Here is a 17,932-nt window from a genome sequence, read left to right as displayed (position 1 = left end):
GCATTTTTTTATTGCGTGCTTCTGTGACTTATTTTTTTTTTTTTTTTACACTCACGTGTGGGTTGTTTTATTTACTGTTACATTCAACTGGCGCAGCCTACTGGTAGAGCCAACGTCGAAGTGCAAAAACAAAATGCAAGCCGCTAGGCGATTGTACGCGCAGTGACGGTGGTAACCGGTATAAGTAATGGTGCAAAATTTAGTCGCACAAACTGCTAACCGTTTACCTATTACACCCGTATCCAGCTCAGTGACAATCAATAACTTGGCGCATTGCTAGCGCCAAACGTGGGCTGCAGCGGACGCAAATCGTTGCTCTCGTCCTCGTGTTTTATTGCCAGCTCGACTCGGCAGCAACTAACCATAACAAACGGAGCAATCCACGTACACGACGTGTGCCTGTACTATCAACGGAAAGACAGTGCCGCGTACGTGCTGTAGCAATACGTTGCGAATGCACATAGCACGATACAGGTGCAGTCGTAAACATAGCATCCCTGCCATCGGCCATACCATGCTGAATACGCCGGTTCTCGTCCGATCCCCGAAGCTAAGCAGCATTGGGCTCGGTCAGTACTTGGGAGGGAGACCACCTGGGAACACCGAGTGCTGATGGCATCCTTCTTTTTGCATTTTTTTATTGCGTGCTTCTGTGACTTATTTTTGTTTTTTTTTACACTCACGTGTGGGTTGTTTTATTTACTGTTACATTCAACTGGCGCAGCCTACAGGTAGAGCCAACGTCGAAGTGCTAAAACAATATGCAAGCCGCCAGGCGATTGTACGCGCAGTGACGGTGGTAACCGGTATAAGTAACGGTGCAAAATTTAGTCGCACAAACTGCTAACCGTTTACCTATTAAACCCGTATCCAGCTCAGTGACAATCAATAACTTGCCGCATTGCTAGTGCCAAACGTGGGCTGCAGCGGACGCAAATCGTTGCTCTCGTCCTCGTGTTTTATTGCCAGCTCGACTCGGCAGCAACTAACCATAACAAACGGAGCAATCCACGTACACGACGTGTGCCTGTACTATCAACGGAAAGACAGTGCCGCGTACGTGCTGTAGCAATACGTTGCGAATGCACATAGCACGATACAGGTGCAGTCGTAAACATAGCATCCCTGCCATCGGCCATACCATGCTGAATACGCCGGTTCTCGTCCGATCCCCGAAGCTAAGCAGCATTGGGCTCGGTCAGTACTTGGGAGGGAGACCACCTGGGAACACCGAGTGCTGATGGCACCCTTCTTTTTGCATTTTTTTATTGCGTGCTTCTGTGACTTATTTTTTTTTTTTTACACTCACGTGTGGGTTGTTTTATTTACTGTTACATTCAACTGGCGCAGCCTACTGGTAGAGCCAACGTCGAAGTGCAAAAACAATATGCAAGCCGCCAGGCGATTGTACGCGCAGTGACGGTGGTAACCGGTATAAGTAACGGTGCAAAATTTAGTCGCACAAACTGCTAACCGTTTACCTATTACACCCGTATCCAGCTCAGTGACAATCAATAACTTGCCGCATTGCTAGCGCCAAACGTGGGCTGCAGCGGACGCAAATCGTTGCTCTCGTCCTCTTGTTTTATTGCCAGCTCGACTCGGCAGCGACTAACCATAACAAACGGAGCAATCCACGTACACGACGTGTGCCTGTACTATCAACGGAAAGACAGTGCCGCGTACGTGCTGTAGCAATACGTTGCGAATGCACATAGCACGATACAGGTGCAGTCGTAAACATAGCATCCCTGCCATCGGCCATACCATGCTGAATACGCCGGTTCTCGTCCGATCCCCGAAGCTAAGCAGCATTGGGCTCGGTCAGTACTTGGGAGGGAGACCACCTGGGAACACCGAGTGCTGATGGCACCCTTCTTTTTGCATTTTTTTATTGCGTGCTTCTGTGACTTATTTTTTTTTTTTTTACACTCACGTGTGGGTTGTTTTATTTACTGTTACATTCAACTGGCGCAGCCTACTGGTAGAGCCAACGTCGAAGTGCAAAAACAATATGCAAGCCGCCAGGCGATTGTACGCGCAGTGACGGTGGTAACCGGTATAAGTAATGGTGCAAAATTTAGTCGCACAAACTGCTAACCGTTTACCTATTACACCCGTATCCAGCTCAGTGACAATCAATAACTTGCCGCATTGCTAGCGCCAAACGTGGGCTGCAGCGGACGCAAATCGTTGCTCTCGTCCTCTTGTTTTATTGCCAGCTCGACTCGGCAGCGACTAACCATAACAAACGGAGCAATCCACGTACACGACGTGTGCCTGTACTATCAACGGAAATACAGTGCCGCGTACGTGCTGTAGCAATACGTTGCGAATGCACATAGCACGATACAGGTGCAGTCGTAAACATAGCATTCCTGCCATCGGCCATACCATGCTGAATACGCCGGTTCTCGTCCGATCCCCGAAGCTAAGCAGCATTGGGCTCGGTCAGTACTTGGGAGGGAGACCACCTGGGAACACCGAGTGCTGATGGCACCCTTCTTTTTGCATTTTTTTATTGCGTGCTTCTGTGACTTATTTTTGTTTTTTTTACACTCACGTGTGGGTTGTTTTATTTACTGTTACATTCAACTGGCGCAGCCTACTGGTAGAGCCAACGTCGAAGTGCAAAAACAATATGCAAGCCGCCAGGCGATTGTACGCGCAGTGACGGTGGTAACCGGTATAAGTAACGGTGCAAAATTTAGTCGCACAAACTGCTAACCGTTTACCTATTACACCCGTATCCAGCTCAGTGACAATCAATAACTTGCCGCATTGCTAGCGCCAAACGTGGGCTGCAGCGGACGCAAATCGTTGCTCTCGTCCTCGTGTTTTATTGCCAGCTCGACTCGGCAGCAACTAACCATAACAAACGGAGCAATCCACGTACACGACGTGTGCCTGTACTATCAACGGAAAGACAGTGCCGCGTACGTGCTGTAGCAATACGTTGCGAATGCACATAGCACGATACAGGTGCAGTCGTAAACATAGCATCCCTGCCATCGGCCATACCATGCTGAATACGCCGGTTCTCGTCCGATCCCCGAAGCTAAGCAGCATTGGGCTCGGTCAGTACTTGGGAGGGAGACCACCTGGGAACACCGAGTGCTGATGGCACCCTTCTTTTTGCATTTTTTTATTGCGTGCTTCTGTGACTTATTTTTTTTTTTTTTACACTCACGTGTGGGTTGTTTTATTTACTGTTACATTCAACTGGCGCAGCCTACTGGTAGAGCCAACGTCGAAGTGCAAAAACAATATGCAAGCCGCCAGGCGATTGTACGCGCAGTGACGGTGGTAACCGGTATAAGTAATGGTGCAAAATTTAGTCGCACAAACTGCTAACCGTTTACCTATTACACCCGTATCCAGCTCAGTGACAATCAATAACTTGCCGCATTGCTAGCGCCAAACGTGGGCTGCAGCGGACGCAAATCGTTGCTCTCGTCCTCTTGTTTTATTGCCAGCTCGACTCGGCAGCGACTAACCATAACAAACGGAGCAATCCACGTACACGACGTGTGCCTGTACTATCAACGGAAAGACAGTGCCGCGTACGTGCTGTAGCAATACGTTGCGAATGCACATAGCACGATACAGGTGCAGTCGTAAACATAGCATCCCTGCCATCGGCCATACCATGCTGAATACGCCGGTTCTCGTCCGATCCCCGAAGCTAAGCAGCATTGGGCTCGGTCAGTACTTGGGAGGGAGACCACCTGGGAACACCGAGTGCTGATGGCACCCTTCTTTTTGCATTTTTTTATTGCGTGCTTCTGTGACTTATTTTTGTTTTTTTTTACACTCACGTGTGGGTTGTTTTATTTACTGTTACATTCAACTGGCGCAGCCTACTGGTAGAGCCAACGTCGAAGTGCAAAAACAATATGCAAGCCGCCAGGCGATTGTACGCGCAGTGACGGCGGTAACCGGTATAAGTAACGGTGCAAAATTTAGTCGCACAAACTGCTAACCGTTTACCTATTACACCCGTATCCAGCTCAGTGACAATCAATAACTTGCCGCATTGCTAGCGCCAAACGTGGGCTGCAGCGGACGCAAATCGTTGCTCTCGTCCTCTTGTTTTATTGCCAGCTCGACTCGGCAGCGACTAACCATAACAAACGGAGCAATCCACGTACACGACGTGTGCCATTACTATCAACGGAAAGACAGTGCCGCGTACGTGCTGTAGCAATACGTTGCGAATGCACATAGCACGATACAGGTGCAGTCGTAAACATAGCATCCCTGCCATCGGCCATACCATGCTGAATACGCCGGTTCTCGTCCGATCCCCGAAGCTAAGCAGCATTGGGCTCGGTCAGTACTTGGGAGGGAGACCACCTGGGAACACCGAGTGCTGATGGCACCCTTCTTTTTGCATTTTTTTATTGCGTGCTTCTGTGACTTATTTTTGTTTTTTTTTACACTCACGTGTGGGTTGTTTTATTTACTGTTACATTCAACTGGCGCAGCCTACTGGTAGAGCCAACGTCGAAGTGCAAAAACAATATGCAAGCCGCCAGGCGATTGTACGCGCAGTGACGGTGGTAACCGGTATAAGTAACGGTGCAAAATTTAGTCGCACAAACTGCTAACCGTTTACCTATTACACCCGTATCCAGCTCAGTGACAATCAATAACTTGCCGCATTGCTAGCGCCAAACGTGGGCTGCAGCGGACGCAAATCGTTGCTCTCGTCCTCTTGTTTTATTGCCAGCTCGACTCGGCAGCGACTAACCATAACAAACGGAGCAATCCACGTACACGACGTGTGCCTGTACTATCAACGGAAAGACAGTGCCGCGTACGTGCTGTAGCAATACGTTGCGAATGCACATAGCACGATACAGGTGCAGTCGTAAACATAGCATCCCTGCCATCGGCCATACCATGCTGAATACGCCGGTTCTCGTCCGATCCCCGAAGCTAAGCAGCATTGGGCTCGGTCAGTACTTGGGAGGGAGACCACCTGGGAACACCGAGTGCTGATGGCACCCTTCTTTTTGCATTTTTTTATTGCGTGCTTCTGTGACTTATTTTTGTTTTTTTTTACACTCACGTGTGGGTTGTTTTATTTACTGTTACATTCAACTGGCGCAGCCTACTGGTAGAGCCAACGTCGAAGTGCAAAAACAATATGCAAGCCGCCAGGCGATTGTACGCGCAGTGACGGTGGTAACCGGTATAAATAACGGCGCAAAATTTAGTCGCACAAACTGCTAACCGTTTACCTATTACACCCGTATCCAGCTCAGTGACAATCAATAACTTGGCGCATTGCTAGCGCCAAACGTGGGCTGCAGCGGACGCAAATCGTTGCTCTCGTCCTCGTGTTTTATTGCCAGCTCGACTCGGCAGCAACTAACCATAACAAACGGAGCAATCCACGTACACGACCTGTGCCTGTACTATCAACGGAAAGACAGGGCCGCGTACGTGCTGTAGCAATACGTTGCGAATGCACATAGCACGATACAGGTGCAGTCGTAAACATAGCATCCCTGCCATCGGCCATACCATGCTGAATACGCCGGTTCTCGTCCGATCCCCGAAGCTAAGCAGCATTGGGCTCGGTCAGTACTTGGGAGGGAGACCACCTGGGAACACCGAGTGCTGATGGCACCCTTCTTTTTACATTTTTTTATTGCGTGCTTCTGTGACTTATTTTTTTTTTTTTTACACTCACGTGTGGGTTGTTTTATTTACTGTTACATTCAACTGGCGCAGCCTACTGGTAGAGCCAACGTCGAAGTGCAAAAACAATATGCAAGCCGCCAGGCGATTGTACGCGCAGTGACGGTGGTAACCGGTATAAGTAATGGTGCAAAATTTAGTCGCACAAACTGCTAACCGTTTACCTATTACACCCGTATCCAGCTCAGTGACAATCAATAACTTGCCGCATTGCTAGCGCCAAACGTGGGCTGCAGCGGACGCAAATCGTTGCTCTCGTCCTCTTGTTTTATTGCCAGCTCGACTCGGCAGCGACTAACCATAACAAACGGAGCAATCCACGTACACGACGTGTGCCTGTACTATCAACGGAAAGACAGTGCCGCATACGTGCTGTAGCAATACGTTGCGAATGCACATAGCACGATACAGGTGCAGTCGTAAACATAGCATCCCTGCCATCGGCCATACCATGCTGAATACGCCGGTTCTCGTACGATCCCCGAAGCTAAGCAGCATTGGGCTCGGTCAGTACTTGGGAGGGAGACCACCTGGGAACACCGAGTGCTGATGGCACCCTTCTTTTTGCATTTTTTTATTGCGTGCTTCTGTGACTTATTTTTGTTTTTTTTTACACTCACGTGTGGGTTGTTTTATTTACTGTTACATTCAACTGGCGCAGCCTACTGGTAGAGCCAACGTCGAAGTGCAAAAACAATATGCAAGCCGCCAGGCGATTGTACGCGCAGTGACGGTGGTAACCGGTATAAGTAACGGTGCAAAATTTAGTCGCACAAACTGCTAACCGTTTACCTATTACACCTGTATCCAGCTCAGTGACAATCAATAACTTGCCGCATTGCTAGCGCCAAACGTGGGCTGCAGCGGACGCAAATCGTTGCTCTCGTCCTCTTGTTTTATTGCCAGCTCGACTCGGCAGCGACTAACCATAACAAACGGAGCAATCCACGTACACGACGTGTGCCTGTACTATCAACGGAAAGACAGTGCCGCGTACGTGCTGTAGCAATACGTTGCGAATGCACATAGCACGATACAGGTGCAGTCGTAAACATAGCATCCCTGCCATCGGCCATACCATGCTGAATACGCCGGTTCTCGTCCGATCCCCGAAGCTAAGCAGCATTGGGCTCGGTCAGTACTTGGGAGGGAGACCACCTGGGAACACCGAGTGCTGATGGCACCCTTGTTTTTGCATTTTTTTATTGCGTGCTTCTGTGACTTATTTTTTTTTTTTTTTTTACACTCACGTGTGGGTTGTTTTATTTACTGTTACATTCAACTGGCGCAGCCTACTGGTAGAGCCAACGTCGAAGTGCAAAAACAAAATGCAAGCCGCTAGGCGATTGTACGCGCAGTGACGGTGGTAACCGGTATAAGTAATGGTGCAAAATTTAGTCGCACAAACTGCTAACCGTTTACCTATTACACCCGTATCCAGCTCAGTGACAATCAATAACTTGGCGCATTGCTAGCGCCAAACGTGGGCTGCAGCGGACGCAAATCGTTGCTCTCGTCCTCGTGTTTTATTGCCAGCTCGACTCGGCAGCAACTAACCATAAGAAACGGAGCAATCCACGTACACGACGTGTGCCTGTACTATCAATGGAAAGACAGTGCCGCGTACGTGCTGTAGCAATACGTTGCGAATGCACATAGCACGATACAGGTGCAGTCGTAAACATAGCATCCCTGCCATCGGCCATACCATGCTGAATACGCCGGTTCTCGTCCGATCCCCGAAGCTAAGCAGCATTGGGCTCGGTCAGTACTTGGGAGGGAGACCACCTGGGAACACCGAGTGCTGATGGCACCCTTCTTTTTGCATTTTTTTATTGCGTGCTTCTGTGACTTATTTTTTTTTTTTTTACACTCACGTGTGGGTTGTTTTATTTACTGTTACATTCAACTGGCGCAGCCTACTGGTAGAGCCAACGTCGAAGTGCAAAAACAATATGCAAGCCGCCAGGCGATTGTACGCGCAGTGACGGTGGTAACCGGTATAAGTAATGGTGCAAAATTTAGTCGCACAAACTGCTAACCGTTTACCTATTACACCCGTATCCAGCTCAGTGACAATCAATAACTTGCCGCATTGCTAGCGCCAAACGTGGGCTGCAGCGGACGCAAATCGTTGCTCTCGTCCTCTTGTTTTATTGCCAGCTCGACTCGGCAGCGACTAACCATAACAAACGGAGCAATCCACGTACACGACGTGTGCCTGTACTATCAACGGAAATACAGTGCCGCGTACGTGCTGTAGCAATACGTTGCGAATGCACATAGCACGATACAGGTGCAGTCGTAAACATAGCATTCCTGCCATCGGCCATACCATGCTGAATACGCCGGTTCTCGTCCGATCCCCGAAGCTAAGCAGCATTGGGCTCGGTCAGTACTTGGGAGGGAGACCACCTGGGAACACCGAGTGCTGATGGCACCCTTCTTTTTGCATTTTTTTATTGCGTGCTTCTGTGACTTATTTTTGTTTTTTTTTACACTCACGTGTGGGTTGTTTTATTTACTGTTACATTCAACTGGCGCAGCCTACTGGTAGAGCCAACGTCGAAGTGCAAAAACAATATGCAAGCCGCCAGGCGATTGTACGCGCAGTGACGGTGGTAACCGGTATAAGTAACGGTGCAAAATTTAGTCGCACAAACTGCTAACCGTTTACCTATTACACCCGTATCCAGCTCAGTGACAATCAATAACTTGCCGCATTGCTAGCGCCAAACGTGGGCTGCAGCGGACGCAAATCGTTGCTCTCGTCCTCGTGTTTTATTGCCAGCTCGACTCGGCAGCAACTAACCATAACAAACGGAGCAATCCACGTACACGACGTGTGCCTGTACTATCAACGGAAAGACAGTGCCGCGTACGTGCTGTAGCAATACGTTGCGAATGCACATAGCACGATACAGGTGCAGTCGTAAACATAGCATCCCTGCCATCGGCCATACCATGCTGAATACGCCGGTTCTCGTCCGATCCCCGAAGCTAAGCAGCATTGGGCTCGGTCAGTACTTGGGAGGGAGACCACCTGGGAACACCGAGTGCTGATGGCACCCTTCTTTTTGCATTTTTTTATTGCGTGCTTCTGTGACTTATTTTTTTTTTTTTTACACTCACGTGTGGGTTGTTTTATTTACTGTTACATTCAACTGGCGCAGCCTACTGGTAGAGCCAACGTCGAAGTGCAAAAACAATATGCAAGCCGCCAGGCGATTGTACGCGCAGTGACGGTGGTAACCGGTATAAGTAACGGTGCAAAATTTAGTCGCACAAACTGCTAACCGTTTACCTATTACACCTGTATCCAGCTCAGTGACAATCAATAACTTGCCGCATTGCTAGCGCCAAACGTGGGCTGCAGCGGACGCAAATCGTTGCTCTCGTCCTCTTGTTTTATTGCCAGCTCGACTCGGCAGCGACTAACCATAACAAACGGAGCAATCCACGTACACGACGTGTGCCTGCACTATCAACGGAAAGACAGTGCCGCGTACGTGCTGTAGCAATACGTTGCGAATGCACATAGCACGATACAGGTGCAGTCGTAAACATAGCATCCCTGCCATCGGCCATACCATGCTGAATACGCCGGTTCTCGTCCGATCCCCGAAGCTAAGCAGCATTGGGCTCGGTCAGTACTTGGGAGGGAGACCACCTGGGAACACCGAGTGCTGATGGCACCCTTCTTTTTGCATTTTTTTATTGCGTGCTTCTGTGACTTATTTTTTTTTTTTTTACACTCACGTGTGGGTTGTTTTATTTACTGTTACATTCAACTGGCGCAGCCTACTGGTAGAGCCAACGTCGAAGTGCAAAAACAATATGCAAGCCGCCAGGCGATTGTACGCGCAGTGACGGTGGTAACCGGTATAAGTAACGGTGCAAAATTTAGTCGCACAAACTGCTAACCGTTTACCTATTACACCCGTATCCAGCTCAGTGACAATCAATAACTTGCCGCATTGCTAGCGCCAAACGTGGGCTGCAGCGGACGCAAATCGTTGCTCTCGTCCTCTTGTTTTATTGCCAGCTCGACTCGGCAGCGACTAACCATAACAAACGGAGCAATCCACGTACACGACGTGTGCCTGTACTATCAACGGAAAGACAGTGCCGCATACGTGCTGTAGCAATACGTTGCGAATGCACATAGCACGATACAGGTGCAGTCGTAAACATAGCATCCCTGCCATCGGCCATACCATGCTGAATACGCCGGTTCTCGTCCGATCCCCGAAGCTAAGCAGCATTGGGCTCGGTCAGTACTTGGGAGGGAGACCACCTGGGAACACCGAGTGCTGATGGCACCCTTCTTTTTGCATTTTTTTATTGCGTGCTTCTGTGACTTATTTTTGTTTTTTTTTACACTCACGTGTGGGTTGTTTTATTTACTGTTACATTCAACTGGCGCAGCCTACTGGTAGAGCCAACGTCGAAGTGCAAAAACAATATGCAAGCCGCCAGGCGATTGTACGCGCAGTGACGGTGGTAACCGGTATAAGTAACGGTGCAAAATTTAGTCGCACAAACTGCTAACCGTTTACCTATTACACCCGTATCCAGCTCAGTGACAATCAATAACTTGCCGCATTGCTAGCGCCAAACGTGGGCTGCAGCGGACGCAAATCGTTGCTCTCGTCCTCTTGTTTTATTGCCAGCTCGACTCGGCAGCGACTAACCATAACAAACGGAGCAATCCACGTACACGACGTGTGCCTGTACTATCAACGGAAAGACAGTGCCGCGTACGTGCTGTAGCAATACGTTGCGAATGCACATAGCACGATACAGGTGCAGTCGTAAACATAGCATCCCTGCCATCGGCCATACCATGCTGAATACGCCGGTTCTCTTCCGATCCCCGAAGCTAAGCAGCATTGGGCTCGGTCAGTACTTGGGAGGGAGACCACCTGGGAACACCGAGTGCTGATGGCACCCTTGTTTTTGCATTTTTTTATTGCGTGCTTCTGTGACTTATTTTTTTTTTTTTTACACTCACGTGTGGGTTGTTTTATTTACTGTTACATTCAACTGGCGCAGCCTACTGGTAGAGCCAACGTCGAAGTGCAAAAACAAAATGCAAGCCGCTAGGCGATTGTACGCGCAGTGACGGTGGTAACCGGTATAAGTAATGGTGCAAAATTTAGTCGCACAAACTGCTAACCGTTTACCTATTACACCCGTATCCAGCTCAGTGACAATCAATAACTTGGCGCATTGCTAGCGCCAAACGTGGGCTGCAGCGGACGCAAATCGTTGCTCTCGTCCTCGTGTTTTATTGCCAGCTCGACTCGGCAGCAACTAACCATAAGAAACGGAGCAATCCACGTACACGACGTGTGCCTGTACTATCAATGGAAAGACAGTGCCGCGTACGTGCTGTAGCAATACGTTGCGAATGCACATAGCACGATACAGGTGCAGTCGTAAACATAGCATCCCTGCCATCGGCCATACCATGCTGAATACGCCGGTTCTCGTCCGATCCCCGAAGCTAAGCAGCATTGGGCTCGGTCAGTACTTGGGAGGGAGACCACCTGGGAACACCGAGTGCTGATGGCACCCTTCTTTTTGCATTTTTTTATTGCGTGCTTCTGTGACTTATTTTTTTTTTTTTACACTCACGTGTGGGTTGTTTTATTTACTGTTACATTCAACTGGCGCAGCCTACTGGTAGAGCCAACGTCGAAGTGCAAAAACAATATGCAAGCCGCCAGGCGATTGTACGCGCAGTGACGGTGGTAACCGGTATAAGTAATGGTGCAAAATTTAGTCGCACAAACTGCTAACCGTTTACCTATTACACCCGTATCCAGCTCAGTGACAATCAATAACTTGCCGCATTGCTAGCGCCAAACGTGGGCTGCAGCGGACGCAAATCGTTGCTCTCGTCCTCTTGTTTTATTGCCAGCTCGACTCGGCAGCGACTAACCATAACAAACGGAGCAATCCACGTACACGACGTGTGCCTGTACTATCAACGGAAATACAGTGCCGCGTACGTGCTGTAGCAATACGTTGCGAATGCACATAGCACGATACAGGTGCAGTCGTAAACATAGCATTCCTGCCATCGGCCATACCATGCTGAATACGCCGGTTCTCGTCCGATCCCCGAAGCTAAGCAGCATTGGGCTCGGTCAGTACTTGGGAGGGAGACCACCTGGGAACACCGAGTGCTGATGGCACCCTTCTTTTTGCATTTTTTTATTGCGTGCTTCTGTGACTTATTTTTGTTTTTTTTTACACTCACGTGTGGGTTGTTTTATTTACTGTTACATTCAACTGGCGCAGCCTACTGGTAGAGCCAACGTCGAAGTGCAAAAACAATATGCAAGCCGCCAGGCGATTGTACGCGCAGTGACGGTGGTAACCGGTATAAGTAACGGTGCAAAATTTAGTCGCACAAACTGCTAACCGTTTACCTATTACACCCGTATCCAGCTCAGTGACAATCAATAACTTGCCGCATTGCTAGCGCCAAACGTGGGCTGCAGCGGACGCAAATCGTTGCTCTCGTCCTCGTGTTTTATTGCCAGCTCGACTCGGCAGCAACTAACCATAACAAACGGAGCAATCCACGTACACGACGTGTGCCTGTACTATCAACGGAAAGACAGTGCCGCGTACGTGCTGTAGCAATACGTTGCGAATGCACATAGCACGATACAGGTGCAGTCGTAAACATAGCATCCCTGCCATCGGCCATACCATGCTGAATACGCCGGTTCTCGTCCGATCCCCGAAGCTAAGCAGCATTGGGCTCGGTCAGTACTTGGGAGGGAGACCACCTGGGAACACCGAGTGCTGATGGCACCCTTCTTTTTGCATTTTTTTATTGCGTGCTTCTGTGACTTATTTTTTTTTTTTTACACTCACGTGTGGGTTGTTTTATTTACTGTTACATTCAACTGGCGCAGCCTACTGGTAGAGCCAACGTCGAAGTGCAAAAACAATATGCAAGCCGCCAGGCGATTGTACGCGCAGTGACGGTGGTAACCGGTATAAGTAACGGTGCAAAATTTAGTCGCACAAACTGCTAACCGTTTACCTATTACACCTGTATCCAGCTCAGTGACAATCAATAACTTGCCGCATTGCTAGCGCCAAACGTGGGCTGCAGCGGACGCAAATCGTTGCTCTCGTCCTCTTGTTTTATTGCCAGCTCGACTCGGCAGCGACTAACCATAACAAACGGAGCAATCCACGTACACGACGTGTGCCTGCACTATCAACGGAAAGACAGTGCCGCGTACGTGCTGTAGCAATACGTTGCGAATGCACATAGCACGATACAGGTGCAGTCGTAAACATAGCATCCCTGCCATCGGCCATACCATGCGGGCGCTTGGACTCGAGAAGGCGCACGGACGGCGAAACCATGTGGATAAGATTTTAATGAACGGGGTTCTTGTTGACGACAACGAAAGCATAGGACGCGCCTTCTGTCAGTACTACCAGTCGCTCTTTGCATTTCAGGCAGCGAATGTAGAGAGTTTCAAAGCAGATTTTCTTCAACGGATGCCGAGACTGGGAGATGACGTTAAAGAAAGATTGGAAGGCAACATTACCGAGAATGAAGTTGAAAAGGCAATCGGCGATTTGAACTCGGGCAAGTCGCCTGGGCCTGATGGACTCTGTGCGGGGTTATATAAGGCTTTCAAAAGAGAACTGGCCCCATTGTTAGCAGACGTATTCAATGACGCGTACGAGAAGAAATTATTGCCCCCATCTTTTGGAAAAGCGCACACAATACTAATCCCGAAGAGTGATCAAACAGACAAACTTAGATCCGTGTCATCTTATAGACCGATATCACTAACAAACATTGATTACAAGATCTTTATGAAGATTTTAGCTGCGAGACTTCAAGGCGTCATCAAGGAAATTGTCGGAGACCACCAAACTTGCGGCATCAAGGGGCGGTCCATTTTTTCGAACATCCATCAGATGCGGAGCGTGCTCGAGTGCTGTGACGTCACCGATGGTGGCGTTGCAGTTCTTCAGCTCGATTTGGAGAAAGCGTTCGATTGTGTTGCTCACGTTATTTTGTTTGCCATCTTGGATCATGTTAATGTCGGTTCCATCATCAGGGAGGGCGTGGCCTTGGCGTACCAGAATTGCACAACAAGATTAATTGTCAATAAGACTCTGGGGGCCCCCATTAACATCATGCGTTCAGTACGCCAAGGCTGTCCCCTCAGTCCGCTGTTATTTGTCATATACATAGAAGCAATGTGTGTAGTAATTAACGGAAATGACAAAATACGTGGTTTCAGATTAGCAGCGACAGAGGTGAAGCTGCTCGCATATGCAGATGACATTGCAGTGTGTTGCACAGACAAACCAAGTGTAACGGAAACAGTATCGGCAGTGAAACATTTCTGTGATGTCACGGGTAGTAGAATAAATTGGGGCAAATCCCTAGGCCTGTGGCACGGGAAATGGGAGTCTGCACCGGACAACTTCGCGAACCTCAACTGGGTAAAAACGCCGACGAGGTATCTGGGCGTTCCTCTCAATAGCTACAATAGTAGCGATGAATATTGGAGGAGCCAAGCCAATGAAATGAAAGAAAAGGCGGACAGATGGAAGGATGTGAAGCTGTCAATTTTTGCAAGGGCGACAGTCTGTAATATGTTTTTTGTCACGAAGTTATATTATGTCATGCAAGCGTTGTATTGCTCGAGAGCAAATGTGCAAAGGCTGCACAGAGTGTTTGCTGTTTTCATCTGGGGGTCAACATGGGAAAGGTGCAGCCGAACCAATTTGTTTAGAAGAGTGAAAGACGGCGGTGTGGGTTTGGTTCATCTTTTTGTTAGACAACTAGTCAACCGATTCTTGTTTTTTCGCGATGTGCGCCATCCTTTTCTGCGCACAGTATGCCAGCTCAGGTTGAGCGGTGCTTTGCCGGCACATGTCGTTAGTACGGCATGCGTTACCGGATCACTTCGTGGCTTCTTTAAGGAAGTGGCCGACAGCGTAAGATTTCTTTCTGTTCGATTTTCAATGGATTACCTTTGCGATGTTAAAAGGAAAAGATTGTATAAAGATGTGTGCGACATTGTTTTCCCAGTGCCGTTATACAGAGCCATTTACAGTGGAGGGCCAGGACTTGATGTACTTAAACGCGTAAAACGCATGGAGGTGCCACCAGGGGTAAAAACGTTTTTTTTTAAGCTTCACACCGGTACGCTCTCAGTGAAGACTTTCATGGAAGAGCGAGGTTGTATCGTACCATGGGGAACGCATTGCTTGATCTGCAAAAAGCAGGAAACCATAGATCACGTTTTCTTGGAATGTTGGGAGGGCTTCTTTTTCTGGGACGTCTTAAAGCGAACCCTGAAAAAAGAGTTACCGGTGGACCCCCAAGGGATAAGGTATCTGACAATTAAGGATGATGACGGGGTTCCATATGATTTCATTATGTTAAACGCTCTCCACAGTATATGGCGGGCTCGGATGGCAGGGTACTATTGTGATCCTGACGCTAGGCCCGCTCGCGTTTATTTCAGAGAATGTATGTCGCGATTCATAGAAATACAGAAAATGCAACAATGTGTTCCGGAATGGCTGTGGAGGCTAGAACCTCTGACAGCCATGAAGGAATTTTAAGTTGACAACGCCTGTCCAATAGGGACCGACGGCTTTGTTGTATGGTGTGACTCTTTTCTTTCCTTTTTGTTTGTATTGCAATTGTGATACTGTAATGTGTGGAAACTGCACGTTCTGCGAAAAAACCGGTAATAAATAAAAAAAAAAAAAAAAAATCGGCCATACCATGCTGAATACGCCGGTTCTCGTCCGATCCCCGAAGCTAAGCAGCATTGGGCTCGGTCAGTACTTGTGAGGGAGACCACCTGGGAACACCGAGTGCTGATGGCACCCTTCTTTTTGCATTTTTTTATTGCGTGCTTCTGTGACTTATTTTTTTTTTTTTTTACACTCACGTGTGGGTTGTTTTATTTACTGTTACATTCAACTGGCGCAGCCTACTGGTAGAGCCAACGTCGAAGTGCAAAAACAATATGCAAGCCGCCAGGCGATTGTACGCGCAGTGACGGTGGTAACCGGTATAAGTAATGGTGCAAAATTTAGTCGCACAAACTGCTAACCGTTTACCTATTACACCCGTATCCAGCTCAGTGACAATCAATAACTTGCCGCATTGCTAGCGCCAAACGTGGGCTGCAGCGGACGCAAATCGTTGCTCTCGTCCTCTTGTTTTATTGCCAGCTCGACTCGGCAGCGACTAACCATAACAAACGGAGCAATCCACGTACACGACGTGTGCCTGTACTATCAACGGAAAGACAGTGCCGCATACGTGCTGTAGCAATACGTTGCGAATGCACATAGCACGATACAGGTGCAGTCGTAAACATAGCATCCCTGCCATCGGCCATACCATGCTGAATACGCCGGTTCTCGTCCGATCCCCGAAGCTAAGCAGCATTGGGCTCGGTCAGTACTTGGGAGGGAGACCACCTGGGAACACCGAGTGCTGATGGCACCCTTCTTTTTGCATTTTTTTATTGCGTGCTTCTGTGACTTATTTTTGTTTTTTTTTACACTCACGTGTGGGTTGTTTTATTTACTGTTACATTCAACTGGCGCAGCCTACTGGTAGAGCCAACGTCGAAGTGCAAAAACAATATGCAAGCCGCCAGGCGATTGTACGCGCAGTGACGGTGGTAACCGGTATAAGTAACGGTGCAAAATTTAGTCGCACAAACTGCTAACCGTTTACCTATTACACCCGTATCCAGCTCAGTGACAATCAATAACTTGCCGCATTGCTAGCGCCAAACGTGGGCTGCAGCGGACGCAAATCGTTGCTCTCGTCCTCTTGTTTTATTGCCAGCTCGACTCGGCAGCGACTAACCATAACAAACGGAGCAATCCACGTACACGACGTGTGCCTGTACTATCAACGGAAAGACAGTGCCGCATACGTGCTGTAGCAATACGTTGCGAATGCACATAGCACGATACAGGTGCAGTCGTAAACATAGCATCCCTGCCATCGGCCATACCATGCTGAATACGCCGGTTCTCGTCCGATCCCCGAAGCTAAGCAGCATTGGGCTCGGTCAGTACTTGGGAGGGAGACCACCTGGGAACACCGAGTGCTGATGGCACCCTTCTTTTTGCATTTTTTTATTGCGTGCTTCTGTGACTTATTTTTGTTTTTTTTTACACTCACGTGTGGGTTGTTTTATTTACTGTTACATTCAACTGGCGCAGCCTACTGGTAGAGCCAACGTCGAAGTGCAAAAACAATATGCAAGCCGCCAGGCGATTGTACGCGCAGTGACGGTGGTAACCGGTATAAGTAACGGTGCAAAATTTAGTCGCACAAACTGCTAACCGTTTACCTATTACACCCGTATCCAGCTCAGTGACAATCAATAACTTGCCGCATTGCTAGCGCCAAACGTGGGCTGCAGCGGACGCAAATCGTTGCTCTCGTCCTCTTGTTTTATTGCCAGCTCGACTCGGCAGCGACTAACCATAACAAACGGAGCAATCCACGTACACGACGTGTGCCTGTACTATCAACGGAAAGACAGTGCCGCGTACGTGCTGTAGCAATACGTTGCGAATGCACATAGCACGATACAGGTGCAGTCGTAAACATAGCATCCCTGCCATCGGCCATACCATGCTGAATACGCCGGTTCTCTTCCGATCCCCGAAGCTAAGCAGCATTGGGCTCGGTCAGTACTTGGGAGGGAGACCACCTGGGAACACCGAGTGCTGATGGCACCCTTGTTTTTGCATTTTTTTATTGCGTGCTTCTGTGACTTATTTTTTTTTTTTTTTACACTCACGTGTGGGTTGTTTTATTTACTGTTACATTCAACTGGCGCAGCCTACTGGTAGAGCCAACGTCGAAGTGCAAAAACAAAATGCAAGCCGCTAGGCGATTGTACGCGCAGTGACGGTGGTAACCGGTATAAGTAATGGTGCAAAATTTAGTCGCACAAACTGCTAACCGTTTACCTATTACACCCGTATCCAGCTCAGTGACAATCAATAACTTGGCGCATTGCTAGCGCCAAACGTGGGCTGCAGCGGACGCAAATCGTTGCTCTCGTCCTCGTGTTTTATTGCCAGCTCGACTCGGCAGCAACTAACCATAAGAAACGGAGCAATCCACGTACACGACGTGTGCCTGTACTATCAATGGAAAGACAGTGCCGCG

At 48.7% G+C, this 17,932-nt stretch overlaps 23 non-coding genes and 1 pseudogene across 23 annotated transcripts; all 24 read left to right on the top strand.

Moving 5' to 3' along the window:
- Positions 1-499: 499 nt before the first annotated feature.
- Positions 500-618, top strand: LOC126520052 (5S ribosomal RNA). The gene has a single exon (XR_007596819.1). It is a non-coding gene; the product is annotated as a 5S ribosomal RNA (ribosomal RNA).
- A 509-nt stretch (positions 619-1,127) lies between these two features.
- Positions 1,128-1,246, top strand: LOC126520054 (5S ribosomal RNA). Its single transcript, XR_007596821.1, has one exon. It is a non-coding gene; the product is annotated as a 5S ribosomal RNA (ribosomal RNA).
- Positions 1,247-1,753: 507 nt separating this feature from the next.
- Positions 1,754-1,872, top strand: LOC126520055 (5S ribosomal RNA). Its single transcript, XR_007596822.1, has one exon. It is a non-coding gene; the product is annotated as a 5S ribosomal RNA (ribosomal RNA).
- Positions 1,873-2,380: 508 nt separating this feature from the next.
- Positions 2,381-2,499, top strand: LOC126520056 (5S ribosomal RNA). The gene has a single exon (XR_007596823.1). It is a non-coding gene; the product is annotated as a 5S ribosomal RNA (ribosomal RNA).
- A 508-nt stretch (positions 2,500-3,007) lies between these two features.
- LOC126520057 (5S ribosomal RNA) lies at positions 3,008-3,126 on the top strand. The gene has a single exon (XR_007596824.1). It is a non-coding gene; the product is annotated as a 5S ribosomal RNA (ribosomal RNA).
- Positions 3,127-3,634: 508 nt separating this feature from the next.
- LOC126520058 (5S ribosomal RNA) lies at positions 3,635-3,753 on the top strand. The gene has a single exon (XR_007596825.1). It is a non-coding gene; the product is annotated as a 5S ribosomal RNA (ribosomal RNA).
- A 509-nt stretch (positions 3,754-4,262) lies between these two features.
- On the top strand, positions 4,263-4,381 carry LOC126519944 (5S ribosomal RNA). The gene has a single exon (XR_007596722.1). It is a non-coding gene; the product is annotated as a 5S ribosomal RNA (ribosomal RNA).
- A 509-nt stretch (positions 4,382-4,890) lies between these two features.
- LOC126519945 (5S ribosomal RNA) lies at positions 4,891-5,009 on the top strand. Its single transcript, XR_007596723.1, has one exon. It is a non-coding gene; the product is annotated as a 5S ribosomal RNA (ribosomal RNA).
- A 509-nt stretch (positions 5,010-5,518) lies between these two features.
- LOC126519946 (5S ribosomal RNA) lies at positions 5,519-5,637 on the top strand. Its single transcript, XR_007596724.1, has one exon. It is a non-coding gene; the product is annotated as a 5S ribosomal RNA (ribosomal RNA).
- A 508-nt stretch (positions 5,638-6,145) lies between these two features.
- On the top strand, positions 6,146-6,264 carry LOC126520005 (5S ribosomal RNA). The gene has a single exon (XR_007596779.1). It is a non-coding gene; the product is annotated as a 5S ribosomal RNA (ribosomal RNA).
- A 509-nt stretch (positions 6,265-6,773) lies between these two features.
- LOC126519947 (5S ribosomal RNA) lies at positions 6,774-6,892 on the top strand. Its single transcript, XR_007596725.1, has one exon. It is a non-coding gene; the product is annotated as a 5S ribosomal RNA (ribosomal RNA).
- Positions 6,893-7,403: 511 nt separating this feature from the next.
- Positions 7,404-7,522, top strand: LOC126519948 (5S ribosomal RNA). The gene has a single exon (XR_007596726.1). It is a non-coding gene; the product is annotated as a 5S ribosomal RNA (ribosomal RNA).
- A 508-nt stretch (positions 7,523-8,030) lies between these two features.
- On the top strand, positions 8,031-8,149 carry LOC126519951 (5S ribosomal RNA). The gene has a single exon (XR_007596728.1). It is a non-coding gene; the product is annotated as a 5S ribosomal RNA (ribosomal RNA).
- A 509-nt stretch (positions 8,150-8,658) lies between these two features.
- On the top strand, positions 8,659-8,777 carry LOC126519952 (5S ribosomal RNA). The gene has a single exon (XR_007596729.1). It is a non-coding gene; the product is annotated as a 5S ribosomal RNA (ribosomal RNA).
- A 508-nt stretch (positions 8,778-9,285) lies between these two features.
- LOC126519953 (5S ribosomal RNA) lies at positions 9,286-9,404 on the top strand. Its single transcript, XR_007596730.1, has one exon. It is a non-coding gene; the product is annotated as a 5S ribosomal RNA (ribosomal RNA).
- A 508-nt stretch (positions 9,405-9,912) lies between these two features.
- LOC126519954 (5S ribosomal RNA) lies at positions 9,913-10,031 on the top strand. The gene has a single exon (XR_007596731.1). It is a non-coding gene; the product is annotated as a 5S ribosomal RNA (ribosomal RNA).
- Positions 10,032-10,540: 509 nt separating this feature from the next.
- LOC126520000 (5S ribosomal RNA) lies at positions 10,541-10,659 on the top strand. Its single transcript, XR_007596774.1, has one exon. It is a non-coding gene; the product is annotated as a 5S ribosomal RNA (ribosomal RNA).
- Positions 10,660-11,167: 508 nt separating this feature from the next.
- LOC126519955 (5S ribosomal RNA) lies at positions 11,168-11,286 on the top strand. The gene has a single exon (XR_007596732.1). It is a non-coding gene; the product is annotated as a 5S ribosomal RNA (ribosomal RNA).
- A 507-nt stretch (positions 11,287-11,793) lies between these two features.
- On the top strand, positions 11,794-11,912 carry LOC126519956 (5S ribosomal RNA). Its single transcript, XR_007596733.1, has one exon. It is a non-coding gene; the product is annotated as a 5S ribosomal RNA (ribosomal RNA).
- Positions 11,913-12,421: 509 nt separating this feature from the next.
- Positions 12,422-12,540, top strand: LOC126519957 (5S ribosomal RNA). The gene has a single exon (XR_007596734.1). It is a non-coding gene; the product is annotated as a 5S ribosomal RNA (ribosomal RNA).
- A 2,950-nt stretch (positions 12,541-15,490) lies between these two features.
- On the top strand, positions 15,491-15,609 carry LOC126520011 (5S ribosomal RNA; annotated as a pseudogene).
- A 509-nt stretch (positions 15,610-16,118) lies between these two features.
- LOC126519958 (5S ribosomal RNA) lies at positions 16,119-16,237 on the top strand. Its single transcript, XR_007596735.1, has one exon. It is a non-coding gene; the product is annotated as a 5S ribosomal RNA (ribosomal RNA).
- Positions 16,238-16,746: 509 nt separating this feature from the next.
- Positions 16,747-16,865, top strand: LOC126519959 (5S ribosomal RNA). Its single transcript, XR_007596736.1, has one exon. It is a non-coding gene; the product is annotated as a 5S ribosomal RNA (ribosomal RNA).
- Positions 16,866-17,374: 509 nt separating this feature from the next.
- LOC126520001 (5S ribosomal RNA) lies at positions 17,375-17,493 on the top strand. Its single transcript, XR_007596775.1, has one exon. It is a non-coding gene; the product is annotated as a 5S ribosomal RNA (ribosomal RNA).
- Positions 17,494-17,932: the final 439 nt, after the last annotated feature.

This window comes from Dermacentor andersoni, chromosome 4 (assembly GCF_023375885.2).
Source record: "Dermacentor andersoni chromosome 4, qqDerAnde1_hic_scaffold, whole genome shotgun sequence".
Classification (NCBI taxonomy): Eukaryota; Metazoa; Arthropoda; class Arachnida; order Ixodida; family Ixodidae; genus Dermacentor; species Dermacentor andersoni.
This window is presented reverse-complemented; position numbering and strand designations above follow the sequence as displayed.